The 14,601-nt window shown below is 37.0% G+C and overlaps 1 long non-coding RNA gene across 1 annotated transcript in view; it reads right to left on the reverse strand.

Annotated features, from left to right (window-relative positions):
- Nucleotides 1–3,666: 3,666 nt before the first annotated feature.
- The window catches only part of LOC132368256 (uncharacterized), a 39,892-nt gene continuing 28,957 nt past the window's right edge, over nt 3,667–14,601 (reverse strand). Inside the window, exon 3 of the long non-coding RNA XR_009504006.1 lies at nt 3,667–4,593. This is a non-coding gene — a long non-coding RNA (uncharacterized LOC132368256). The remainder of the gene's footprint in view (nt 4,594–14,601) is intronic.

The raw sequence follows: 14,601 nt of genomic DNA on the forward strand, positions 1-14,601 counted from the left end.
AGCTCCCATATATATGAAGCAAACATTGTCATAATTGAAGGGAGAAATAGACAGCTCTACAATGTGAGTAGACTTCAACACTGCACTTTCAGTAATGGTTAGAAGCTCAATAAGGATATAGAGCACTTGAACAACACTCAACCCAAACATTCACCTCCCCAGATGTGAAGCCACAAATCTGTTATGAAACAACCCACACGTGACAATGTGGCCTTAATCATACATTGGCCTTTACACACCTAAACACATTTGCCCTTAGCTTCCTCATACTCCTTAGCAAAATACACACACAGCAAAGGAACAGGCTCTGAACAGACACAATGTGGTAGACTGTATCATTAAGAAGAATATGTACTGCCCCTTTCTGTGGTGTTTCTGTCTAAGAGAGTATACATACCACCCAGTTGAACTCAGGTGTAGCCATGTAACTTACTCCGGCCAATAAAATGTGAGTGAAAATGCCATGTATAACTTCTGATAAGACACATTCCCCTCTGTTGCTGTTCCAGATGGGGCTGCTTCATCCATCTAGATCCAAGGTGAAGAGGACAGGGAACCAATCTAAAACTAACCAATGGAGGATATGAAACATAAATGAGAAACAAACCTTTGTTGTTGGAAGTCACTGAATTATTTGTTACATTGGATACTGCAGCATACCCCACATACCAAAGCATAGAAAACACTACATTCCACACATACACATGCTCACACACACATACATCCACACATACCTCCAAACTCCACCCATATAAACATACAATATATTAATACTCTGGAAAAATGCCTATCACACCCAGCTGGACTCAGAATAGATACAACCATTCAGCCCCCAAAATACACACACACACCCACATCCCCTCAAAACTCCCAAAATATGCATCCCCAACTCCCTATAGTTAAAAATACACACATCTAGAACCTTACATGACCCAAATACACATAGACACACCAATCCCCATACCCAAATGCATATATATGTCATCCTAGCCTTCTCAAATACATGTATAAAACCTTCACAAGCTATGAATTCACACATACCCTATCCCAGCAGAATTCAACATGTATTTCACATAGCCTCACCCTCCTCAGATACACATGCACTCTCCCTACAGTCTGAATATTCACATAAACCACCCAAACTCTAGCTTGCAACATAACCCACAAGAACCTTCACATATACCTTCATACATACCCTCAACCCCACCACAAACAGGAGATTTCAAGCTTCCTTAATGTATACATAGCCCCTCAAATCCCATTTTCACACACTGCCAACCTGAAGTGTGCACACAGACAGACACACTATCTTGAACACACACACACACAACTCCCACAACCTGAACATGCACATTTTTCTCCCACCCTCAGGATGAAAATTAAAATGGATGGAACTGGAGATTATCATACTAAGTTAAGTAAGACAGAGAAAGACAAATATCATATAATATCGCTTATTTGCAGAATCTAAAAGAATGACAAAAATGAACTTATTTACAGAACAGAAACAGACTCACAGACTTAGAGAATGAACTTATGGTTACCAGGGGGAAGGGTGGGGGGGAGGGATAGATTGGAAGCTTGGGATTGACATGTATACACTGTTATATTTAAAATAAAATACCTTTCCATGAATAAATAAAGAGTAATTCATAACTATTTAAAAAAAAAAAGGATTCAAGGTGTATGGGGTGGACTCTGTAGAATACTGGCACCTGCAACCTAGATCCTGTCTCAGCAAAGTACCTACTTTACTGGTTGCTGATGTGCTGTTGGAAGACAGCTTTGGCTGCTGGTCCCTTAGGGTTGCTTTAGCTATACACAGTGCCCTGCCAATTTTTATCTCTCCCTGGATAGGCTTCATATCCAGTGGCCAAATCAAGCAAGGGACAAATCAGCCTGAAGACAATTCTATCAAGAATTAATTTTTAGCCCTATGACTGCACATTAGATCCAGTGAAACTGTTTGGGAACCTGAGTCTGATTTCTACTCAGCCCAATGATGCTCCCTTTTTTTTTTTTCCCAGTTCTTTTTTAAAGAAAACATCCTGCTCACAAAACTCTGATGTAAAGACAATTCCAGGGAACCAAACTGAGGTAACATTTATTGTTTTTTTACAAACAAAAATTTTTAGAATGGCTTGTACCTTAGGTGTGTAGAATTTTTTCTATCTTTTTTCTTCTCATTTTGGTCTCCTTTCTGTCCCCAGCCATTTTTCCCTTTTTTTCTTTCTTTAGGTGTCCTAGTGGTCCTGAGTGACCCCTGCTGCAAGCAGTGGCCTCCCTTTCTAGGGTGTCCCAGTCAACTTTAGAGGGCCCAGGGTCCACATCCAAGAGAGCAGTGGTTGTAGCATCCTGATTTTGTGACAGTGTGGTTTTGATTAGGAGACTTTTAGCATGCTAATGGGCAGCAGCACTTAGGAGATTCCAAGCAGGAGATCTGTAATCTCAAATCAGTTGATAAACCTCCTCAGCTATCTTAGGGGGAATGAGAATGAAGTGCTCCTTCTCTTTGACAAAGCTTCTTACCTTGACCAAACTCTATTAGGCTCCCCTAAACTTTCCAACTAGGCTTTCTTCTATATTCCTATCTGCATTGTCTGATTTTAGCAAGAATCTTGCCACATCAGTGTGGCCAGAATCCCCCAGCCTTGATATCTGATCACCCTGGATATCTAATTAGGTTCCTCATTCTCCACCACTCTCCTGGTGATGTCTGATTACCCAAGCCTGCCATTAGCAAGAATCCTATTAGGTAAGCTTAGCCAGAAACCCCTTACCACTGATGTTCCTCTTAGTAGTTTTCCATCCACTGACCCACACGCTGCTCCTTGGGTATAAATCCCTACTTACCCATGCTATATTCAAAATTAAGCCCAGTCTCTCCACCTGCCACTTCAAGACCCTATTGCAGTGGTCCCTACAACCATCGTGATGGTCCCCCTTGAATAAAGTCTTACCCTTCTTTAACAAGCGTCATGAATAATTTTCTTGTTTAAAAGTTAGAATATTATTTTTTCTTTAACACCCTTTCCCTTTTTCATTAAACACTGAGCCACTAGTCTTCATCAATGGGATACCTTATACTCTACTGTATTGAAGTATGAAATGCAACAGAAGCAACTTAAGCAACAACAGAAAAATTTGCCTTCAAGCAACATTTAAGCTCTTTTGTGTGCCATGGCTTCCATGAGAGCACCCCATGATGAACCCAGTGGGTTCCTATAGTGCACCTGAGACAGACACCTGGACTCTTTGCCAGGGACACCCTCTAAAAGGACAGGCCAATGCAATCTCTTACAGAATGGGGAGACTCAGTTGAGCAGTGACAAAGATTCTTTTTTTTTCTTTTTTTCTTTATTTTTATTTTTTTTATTAAAGTATAGTTGATTTACAATGTTGTATTAATTTCTGTGGTACAGCAAAATGATTCAGTCATACATATATATATATATATATATATACATTCTTTTTTATATTCTTTTCCATTATGGTTTATCATAGGATATTGAATATAGTTCTCTGTGCTATACAGTAGGACCTTGTTGTTTATCCACTCTATACATAATAGCTTACATCTGCTAACCCCAACCTTCCACTCCATCCCTCCCCCAACCCCCTCCCCCTCAGCAACCACAATTCTGTTCTCTATGTCTGTGAGTCTATTTCTGTTTTGTAGATAGGTTCATTTGTGTCATATTTTAGATTCCACATATAAGTGATATCATATGGTATTTGTCTTTCTGACTTACTTCACTTATTATGATAATCTCTAGTTGCAAAGATTCCTTTTTTAACCAAACTTTAGTCAGGCTCCTCTGAACCCTCTTCTCAACTAGGTCCTGACTTTGGGATCCTGTGTCCATCTTTGCATTGCCTAGTTTTATCAAGAATCCTGTCAAATCAGTTTAGCCAGAATCCTCCATATTTGATCACCCTTGATATATGACCAAATTCTTCCTCCCCCACCATCCTCCAAGTGATGTCTGATCACTCTGGCCTCCCTTCATCAAAAATTCTGCTAGTTTAGTTTAGCAAAAAGTACTCCACCTCCCCAGTAATTTCTACCCACTGACCCCTCAACCTGCTCCTTGGCTATAAATCGCCACTTTTCCTTTTTGTGTTCATAGATGATCCCAGTCACTTTCCCCTATTGAAATAATATTGACGTCCATTCCAACAGTCCTGAATAAGGAGTTCCTTACTATCTATAATAAAAATCAGAATACTTTTTTTCTTTAACAGCAGCCTACAAGAAGTGACATCAACAAGAAGGTCGAATAAGTTGTCCCTCATCATATCCCACTCTCAATAACAATTGGGCATCTGTCCATAGACAAAAGTGTTTTTGTGGGAGCTGTGGAATCCAGCACCAAACAACAAGTGGCCAGAGAGGAGTCTCACATACTTGTGTATCCAGTAATGGGCATACAGACCTTGGTCCAGCTGTGGACCCTGAAGTGGCCTGTGTTCCAGCTCCAGCTCCTCTTGGCCATGGTCCAAGAGCCCCTGGAGAACAGTGGCTTAGATAATCACCCACAATAAAAGAGTCTTTGTGAGAATCCAGGTTTCCAGTGAAGAAGCTCTGGCACACTGTTGGAGCAAAATAATCCAAGATTGAATACATTGGGGAAGATAAGAGGAACAATTAAGACTTTACCTGTGTCACCCCTCCTCCAAAGAATCACAGTTTAAGGCAAAGAGAGAGCCCTTCTTGGCCCATGATTTCTCCCTTGGGGGAGAGTGAGGGTGTGTAAGTGAGCACTCAGCTTACCCTGCTGTGCAGGAAGCTCCCAAAGAAGAACATTATTTCTCTTGCCCCATCCAGAGTAACTGAGTCATGAGCTGCATGACGGGGGGGTGGTGAGTAGGTAGCACATCAGCTAGGGCTCAGATGGTATCAAAGGGATGTGGATTCTACTAACCACACCACAGACTCCATTGGGAGACCCACCAACAAGCTGCTGGACCACTCACCCATGTATTACCCCAATTGCCCCATGGGTATTTACAGTGCTACACACACATCACCCCCACACACTTCCACTCCTTGGTTGGCTCTCTGTGCAGTCTCCTAACAGTTTAGAGAACAGGGTTTTGCAGATGACTAATGAGCATATGTAGAAAGCCAGCCTGAGTCTGCAGACCTGAGAGAGACCCAGGTCTCTCTTAAGCATTTAGCACTGCTCTTGGGAAAGCAAAAGCCCAGCCTGGTGCATTGCAGGATTGAGGGAAGGCATACAAGCTTAATAATGTCACAAGAAGGAATAAGTGTGAAGCATACCCACAGAATGTCTAAGGAAGCCACAGAATCCCTAGCAGGGCTAACGGAAGGCATTTCTCAAAGACCAAAAGAAGTGACTGATAGTTCAGATGTGAAGACAGCAACACAAGTCTCCAAGGAACATGAAAACTCAAGGAAACATGATGGCACAAAAGGATCACAATGATCTTCCAATAACAAATCCCAAAGACATGGAGATATGTGATTTAGTTCATAAAGAATTCAAATTAGCTTTTTAAGGAAGCTCAGTGAGCTACAAGAAAACACAAAAAGACAATTCAAAAAATCAAGAAAACGAGATAGAAATCATAAAAAGAATCAAAATAAATTAAGGAGCTGAAGAATGCAATGAATGAAATGAAAAATGCAATAGAGCATCAACATCAGAATGGATCAAGCAGAGGATTATATGAAGTAGAAGACAGGACCATTGAAATTATCCAGTCAGAGGAGAAAAAAAACGAATATAGAATAAAAAAGAGTGAAGAAAGCCTACATGTATTTTGTGATACCATCAAGAGAAGTAACCTAATAATTATTATAGTCCCAGAGGAGAAGAGTGAGAAGGGGGCAGAAAGTTTATTTAAAGATATAATAGTAGATAACTTCCCAAATGTGGGAAGAAATTTGGCCATCCAAGTCCATGAAGCCCATAGGTACCCAAAGAAATTCGACTCTAAAAAGATCTCCTCCAAGACACATTATAATAAAACTGTCAAAACATCAGTTTTATTTTGTAGGTTGGGTTAGATTATATTTAGAGAGAATCTTAAAAGCAGCAAGAGAAAAGAAGCGTATCACCTACAAGGGAACACCCAAAGGGCTATCATCAGATTTCTCAGCAGAAACAGACTAGGAGAGAGTGAGACGATAAATTCAAAGTGAAGAAAGAAAAAACTGCCAACAAAGAATACTTTATCCAGCAAAGATGTCCTTTAAAAATGAAGGAGATAAAGACTTCCCCAAACACACAAAAGCTGAGAAAACTCATCACCACTGGATCTGCCTTACAAGAAATGCTGAAAGGAGTTCTTCAAGCTGAAATGAAAGGATGCTAGTGAGTCACATGAAAACATATGAAAATATACAACACACTGGTAGAGATAAATATGTAGTCAAATTCAGGCCATTCTAACACTATAATATGGTAGCGTATTAATGACTTCAACTCTAGTAAAAACACTATAATAATTTGTTAATGAACAAACAATATAAAAAGAGGTAAATTGTGACATTGAAAATATAAGAGAGGAAAAAGTAAAAGGATAGGATTTTATGAGATCAAACTTAAGTTTTTATCAGCTCAAAATAAACTTTTTATCTATAAGATGTTTTGTGTAAGCCTCATTGTAACTGCAAAGCAAACACCTACAGTAGATACACAAAAGATAAAGAGAATCACAGCATATATAATGGAAAATCATTTCACAAAGGAAGACAGCAAGAGAGGAAGAAAGGAACAAGGGAACTACAAAAGAGCAAGAAAATGTTAATAATATGGCATACCCAGACAACCCTCAGAATGGGAGAAAATATTTGCAAATGAAGCAACTGACAAAGGATTAATCTCCAAAATATACAAGCAGCTCATGCAGCTCAATATCAAAAAACAAACAACCCAATCCAAAAATGGGCAGAAGACCTAAATAGACATTTCTCCAAAGGAGACATACAGATTACCAACAAACACATGAAAAGATGCTCAACATCACTAATCATTAGAGATAATGCAAATCAAAACTACAATGAGGTATCACTTCGCACCAATCAGAATGGACATCACCAAAAAATCTAGAAACAATAAATGCTGGAGAGGGTGTGGAGAAAAGGGAATCCTCCTGCACTGTTGGTGAGAATGTAAATTGATACAGCCACAATGGAGAACAGTATGGAGGTTCCTTAAAAAACTAAAAATAGAGCTACCATATGACCCAGCAATCCCACTACTGGGCATATACCCTGAGAAAACCATAATTCAAAAAGACACATGTACCACAGTGTTCATTGCAGCACTATTTACAATAGCCAGGACATCGAAGCCATCTAAATGTCCATTGACAGATGAATGAAGAAAGAAGATGTGGCACATATATACAATGGAATATTACTCAGCCGTAAAAAGGAACGAAATTGAGTTATTTGTAATGAGGTGGATGGACCTAGAGTCTGTCATACAGAGTGAAGTAAGTCAGAAGGAGAAAAACAAATACCATATGCTAATGCATATATATGGAATCTAATAAAACGGTACTGCTAAACCTAGTGGCAGGGCAGGAATAAAGATGCAGATGTAGAGAACAGACTTGAGGACATGGGTGGGGAGGAGAAGCTGGGATGAAGTGAGAGAGTAGCATTGACATATATACACTACTAAATGTAAAATGGATGGCTAGTGGAAAGTTGCTGCATAGCACAGGGAGATCAGCTCGATGCTTTGTGACCACCCAGAGGGGTGGGATAGGGAGGGTGGGAGGGAGGCTCAAGAGGGAGGAGGGGATATGGGGATATATGTATATATATATAGCTGATTCACTTTGTTGTACAGCAGAAACTAACACAACATTGTAAAGCAATTATACTTCAGTAAAGATGTTAAAAAAATGACATATCCATCAAAATTACTCTAAATGTAAATGGATTAAATTATCCAATCAAAGACATATGCTGCTACAAGAGAATCACTTCAGCTTCAAGGATACATATAGACTGAAATTGAAGAGATGGAAAAAAGATATTTCATGCAAATGGAAAACAAAAGAAAGCAGGATAGCTATACTTATATTAGACAAAATAGACTGTAACATGAGACAAAGAAAAGTTTAAAAGCTTTAACAAGAAACAACAAGGACTTACTGTATAGCACAGGGAACTATATTCAATATCTTGTAGTAATCTATAATGGAAAATAATAAAATAAAAGAATATATATATATATCCAAATTACTTTGCTGTACACCTGAAACTAACACAATATTGTAAATCATTATTGTAAATCAACTATACTTCAATAAGAAAAAAAGCTGTAACAAGAGAAAAAGAAGGTCATTGTATAAAGATAGAGGCCAACTCACCAAGAGGATATAACAATCACAAATATATATGCGCCCAACTTAAATATATTAAGCAAATAATACAGATCAGAAGGGAGAAATAGACAATATAATTATAGTAGAGTGTGTCAATACGCCACTTTCAACAAAGGATAGATTGTCCAGACAGAGAATCAGTAAGGAAATATACTTTATTTGATGGTCTATACTTTAGACCAAATGGACTTAATAGACATATATAGAACATTCCATCCAACAGCAGGAAATATACTTGCTTCTCAAACAAAAAAATGTCAGCTTTACAGCTCAAGGAATTACAAAAAGAAGAACAAGCCAAATCTAAAGTTAGCAAAAGGAAGGACATAACAAGGTTCAGAGCAGAAATAAATGGCATATAGACCAGTAAAACAATAGGAAGATCAGTAAAACTAAGAAATGTTTTTAAAAAAATAAAATTGACAAACTTTTAGCTAGACTAAGAAAACGAAAAAGACTCAAATAGTTAGAAACGAAAGAGGAGACATTATAACACAATAAAACAGAAAATCAGATAACACAGAACAGATATCACAGAAAATCAAAGGATCAAAAGAGATTACTATGGATAATTATATGCCAGTGTTTTGTATAACCTAGAAGAAATAAATTCCTAGAAACATACAACCAACCAAGATGAAGGCATCTTGAATGAATGATGAAGACTTAGAAAATCTGAACAGATCAATTAACAAGTAGGGAGATTAAATCAGTAATCCAAAACCTCTCCAAAAGAAAAGCCCAGATTCCCCTGGTGAATTCTACCAATAATTTAAAGAATTAATGCCAATACTTCTCAAACTCTTACAAAAAAATTAAAGTGGAGGGAACAACCCAAACTCATTTTACAAGCCCACCATAACCCTGATACCAAAGCTAGTCATAGATACTACAAGAAAGGAAAACTACAGGACAATTTCCCTGATGAATATAGATACAAAAATTCTCAAAATAAAATAGCAAATCAAATTCAACAATACATTAAAAGGATCATGCCCTATGATCAAGTGTGATTTATGTATGCCTGGGATGCAAGGATGGTTCAACATATGCAAATGAATAAATGTAATACATCACCTTACTAGAATGAAAGATAAAGTCAATGACCATATCAATAGATACAGACAAAGCATTTGAGAAAATTCAACATCTTTTCATGATTAAAAAAAAATACTCTTCACAAATTGAGTATAGAAGTAATAAAAATCATATATGAAAAGCTCACAGCTAACATCATCCTCAATGGTGAAAGTTTAAAAGCTCTTCCTCTAAGATTGGGAACAAGACAAGGACATCCACTCTCATCATTCCTATTTAACATAGTACTAGAAGTCCTCACCAGAGCAATTAAGCATGAAAAAGAAATAAAAGACATCCAAATTGGACAGGAAGAAGTAAGATTGTCTCTGTTTGTACATGATATGATCTTGTATATAGAAAAATCCTAAAGACTCCACCAAATAAGCTTGTTAGAACTAATAAACAAAGTTGCAGGATACAAAATCAACATACAAAAATTAGCTCTGTTTCTATACACAAGCAACCAAATATCTGAAAAAGCTACAAAGAAAACAATCCTCTTTACAACAATATCAAAAACAATGAAATAATTTGGCAAAATTTACCAAGGGGGTGAAAGTTCTGTGCAGTGAAAATTACATGACATTGATAAAGGAAATTGAAGATGACACAAAATAAATGTGAAGAGATCCTATTTTCATGGGAAGGAAGAATAAAACTGTTAAAATTTCTGTGCTACCCAAAGCCATTTATAGATTCAGTGCCAGCCCTCTCAAAATTCCAATGGTATTTTTCACATAATTAGAAAAAATCATCCTAAAATTTGTTTGGAACCACAAAAGGCCCTGAATAGCCAAAGCAGTCCTGAGGAAGAAGAACAAAGTTGGAGGACTCACACGTCCTGATTTCAAACTTTATCACAAACCTGTAGTAACCAAAACAGTATGGTACTGGCATCAACACAGATACCTATACCAATGGAACAAAATAGAGAGCCCAGAAATAAACCCACCCATATGTAGTCAATTAATTTATGACAAAGGAGATAAGCATATACAATGGGGAAAGGACAGTCTCTTCAATAAATGGTGTTGGATAACTGAACAGCCTCATGCAAAAAAAAAAACAAAAAATGAAACTGGACCGCTATCTTACACCATACATAAGTTTAACTCAAAATGGATTAAAGACTTGAAGTAAGACCTGAAACCATAACAACTCCTAGGAAAAAACATAGGCAGTAAGCTCCTTGACATTGGTCTTGGCGATGATTTTTTGGATTTGACACCAAAAGCAAAGGCAACAAAAACAAAAATAAATAAGTGGGACTACATCAAACTAAAAAGCTTTTGCACAGCCAAATAAACAATCAACAAAATGCAAAGGCAGCCTACACAATGGGAGAAAATATTTGCAAACCATCTATCTGATAAGGAGTTAATATCCAAAATATATAAGGAACTCATACAACTAGCAAAAAAAGAAGTAATCTGATTAAAAAATGTGCAGATACCTGAATAGACAGTTTTCCATTTTGACAGTTTTCCAAAGAAGGCATACAAGTAGCCAACAGATACATGAAAGGTACTTAGTATCATTAATTAGTAGGGAGATACAAAAAAAAAAAAAAAGCCCACAGGGTATCACCTCATACCTACTAGAATGGCTATTATGGAAAAAAAAAAAAGAATGGCTATTATGAAGAATGTGGAGAAAAGGAAACCTTTGTGCACTGTTGGTGGGAATGTAAATTGGTACAACAACTATGGAAAACAGTATGGAGGTTCCTCAAAATAATTAAATATAGAACTATCATATGATACAGCAGTTCCACTTCTGGGTATTTTTCTGAAGAAAACAAACATTAATTCAAAAAGACATACGCACCCTATGTTCATTGCTGCATTATTTATAATAGCCAAGATATGGGAACAACCAAAGTGTCCATCAACAGATGAATAGATAAAGAAGATATGTTATATATACACAATGGAATGTTACTCACCATTAAAAAAAGAATGAAATCTTGCCATTTGTGACAACATAGATGGACCTAGAGGGTATAGGTGAAATAAGTGAAAATAAGTGAAATAAGTCAGACAGAGGAAGACATACTGTATGATTACACTTATATGTGGAATCTAAAAAATAAAACAAATGAACAAACAGAAAACAGAAACAGAGTTATAGATACAGAGAACAAACAGGTGGTTGCCAGAAGGGGATGTGGTGGGGGCGTTGAGTGAAATAGGTGAGGGAGATTAAGAGGTACAAACTTTCAGTTATGAAATAAATGAGTCATGGTGATGAAACATACAGCATGGGGAATATAGTTAGTATGTTGTAATATCTTTGTATGGTGACAAACAGTAGCTAGATTTATCCTGGTAATCATTTTGTAATGTATAGAAATATTGAATCACTGTGTTGTGCATCTGGAACTAACATAGTGTTGTAAGTCAATTATACTTCAATTTAAAATTTTTTAATTAAAAAATTAAAGTAACAAGTGTTGGCAAGGATGTGGAGAAAAGGGAACCCTTATGCACTGTTGGTGGGAACGTAAATTGGTATAACCACTACAGAAAACAATATGGAGGTTCCTCAAAAAATTAAAAATAGAACTACCATATGATTCAGCAATCCTACTTCAGGGTATTTATTGAAAGAAAATTAAATCACTATCTCAAAGAGATATCTGCACCCCTATGTTCATTGCAGCATTATTCACAATTGCCAGGACATGGAAACAAGTGTCCATCAATAGATGGATGGATAAAGAAAATGTGGTATGTATATACAATGAAATATTATTCAGCCATAAAAATGAAGGAAATCCTGCCATTTGAGACAACTAGATGGACCTTAAAGGCATTATGCTAAGTGAAATAAGTCAGAGAAAGACAAATACTATATAATGTCACTTATATGTGGAATCTAAAAACAGGACAAAATGACATAAAAAACAACAACAACAAAACTGAGCTCATAAATACAGAGAGCAGATTGATGGTTGGCAGAGGCAGAGGTTTTGGGTGGGTGAAATTGATGAAGGGGGTCAGAAGGTACAAACTTCCAGTTATTAAATAAATAAATCATGGGGATGTAATGTACAGCATGGTGACTATAGTTAATAATACTATATTGAATATTTGAAAGTTGATAAGAGAGTAGATCTTAAAAGTCCTCATCACAAGAAAAAAGTATTGTAACTGTGTATGGGGATGGATATTAACTAGACTTATTGTGGTTATCATTTCACAATATATACAAATATGGAATCATTATGTTGTACATCTGAAACTAATATAATGTAATAGCCAATTATAACTCAATTTAAAAAAGAAAATTAGTAAAATTCTCCTGTTAGGAAAAAATGTGCTACTTAGGAACATTCCACATTGTTCAGGTTTTCTGCTCCCGACTAAAGTGGTCTGGAAGAATTATATATGTGTTGCTCATAATGAGGTTAAAAGGAATAAAGTAACATAATCGAGGCTTAGGTGAAAATAATAGCTAAAACCAAAAGAGGGGGACATTAAACCTGTTATCTACGAATTCCAGAATTTTGAGGCTAGGAGTAAATGGGGCTCAAGTCACGTTGGGGAGAGTCACAAAGTCCCAAGTCTCTAAGGCATGTTTGGAGACCAGAGTTTCTAGTGAGCCATTCTTCATATGAATTCATACTGATTCTTAGAACCATGGATTCATCTGATTCATCAAATCATGAATGCATACTGATTCACAGAACCATGGATTCATCTGATTCATAGAACCATAAATTCACACTGATTGATAGAACCATAATTTCATACTGCTATCTCTAATTCTAATCCAGCACCACAGAGTACATTATAGCCTTCTTCTTTTATTTGTAGTTTCTTTCTCCAACAGAGAGAACGTGGGTCTCATTATCCATAATATATTCACTCCTTACTCAATCCTAGAATACACATTAAAAAGTGTGGGGTACCACACCCTAATCCTTTTTTATTTTAATTATTTTTGAACACATAAAAATTAACATATTTCTAACTGTAAGAACAGTTAAACATTATACTCAAAGAAGTGTCCCTCTTCCTATTCCTATTCCTCTATTCCCATTTCCCCATCCTTTCCACTTGCCCCTTCCCATCGCCGTCATCTCATTAGTTTTTAGTTTATATTTTCTGTGGGGTTTTTTTGGCACACGTGTATATTTTCCTGTTTCCTGTCCTCTCTGTATGAAAAGTAGACACTTCATGAGGAAGTTCTTATCCTTAAGTCTAATCTAATACCTAGACAAATGACAAAATCTCAATTATTTGGCAACTTCAACTGGATATGTAAAGAAATGACAAATAGCTTCAAAAACTAAACTGAACTATTGAATCTACTTTCTCTTTTTCTTTGTCCAAAAACATTGTGGTCCTGATTTTGAGCACCTAAAGTCACTTACCATTAGACATAAGTGTAAGCACAGAATGGCAGCAGTCATCCTGATGCCATTCTGGTCTATTGAAATATTCATTCCTATTTCTAAACTAAGAATACATGCAAGCTTAAAAACTTCTTCTTATCAATAAATATAAGGGTTTGAGCTAAGTGGATCTCTGATGCCATTCAGCTCCAAGATTCTGTGAGTCTCTGCTCCCATGGTGCCATGGTTCTAATATTCCAAACCACAGGAGAATCATTTTACTGAGACATTTACAGGCAGTCCCACTCTCCTGGCTTGAACCCCCTCTGCCAGAGTTTGAACATGGGTGGAATGAGTTACACAATGAAGAAGAGCACCATAAAAACAGGAGATCCTGTATACCTGCGGAAGGCCCTTGTGTACAACCTTGGAGAGGAGAAGAGGACCAAGCTCCACATTCAAAAACTCCAGAAGGCTTTAAATATCCAGTTCAGGGAGATCGATAAAGAGAAAGCAGCCTTGAGGAAATTTTGGGGAAAGCTTCAGAAGACAACTGGCTATTTTCCTCAAATGTCCTTCTGGTGACCAGTGCCACTGTAGATGAGGAGCTCCTGGAAAAGTTTCAATACAAAACACATCTGTGTCTCCTTCTGTTATCTCTGTGTGACCCAAGAAAGCATTATTTAAAAACCACTGGGACAAGTCAAAAAAGAAAAAAGACTATAGAATTGAAGATAAAAATGGAATGTCTAGAAGAGAATCAACAGGTATCTCCTACAAAAGAGACACTAAGTCGTCGTTATTTCCAGATG

The sequence above is a fragment of the Balaenoptera ricei genome, chromosome 6 (assembly GCF_028023285.1).
Source record: "Balaenoptera ricei isolate mBalRic1 chromosome 6, mBalRic1.hap2, whole genome shotgun sequence".
NCBI classification, from domain to species: Eukaryota; Metazoa; Chordata; class Mammalia; order Artiodactyla; family Balaenopteridae; genus Balaenoptera; species Balaenoptera ricei.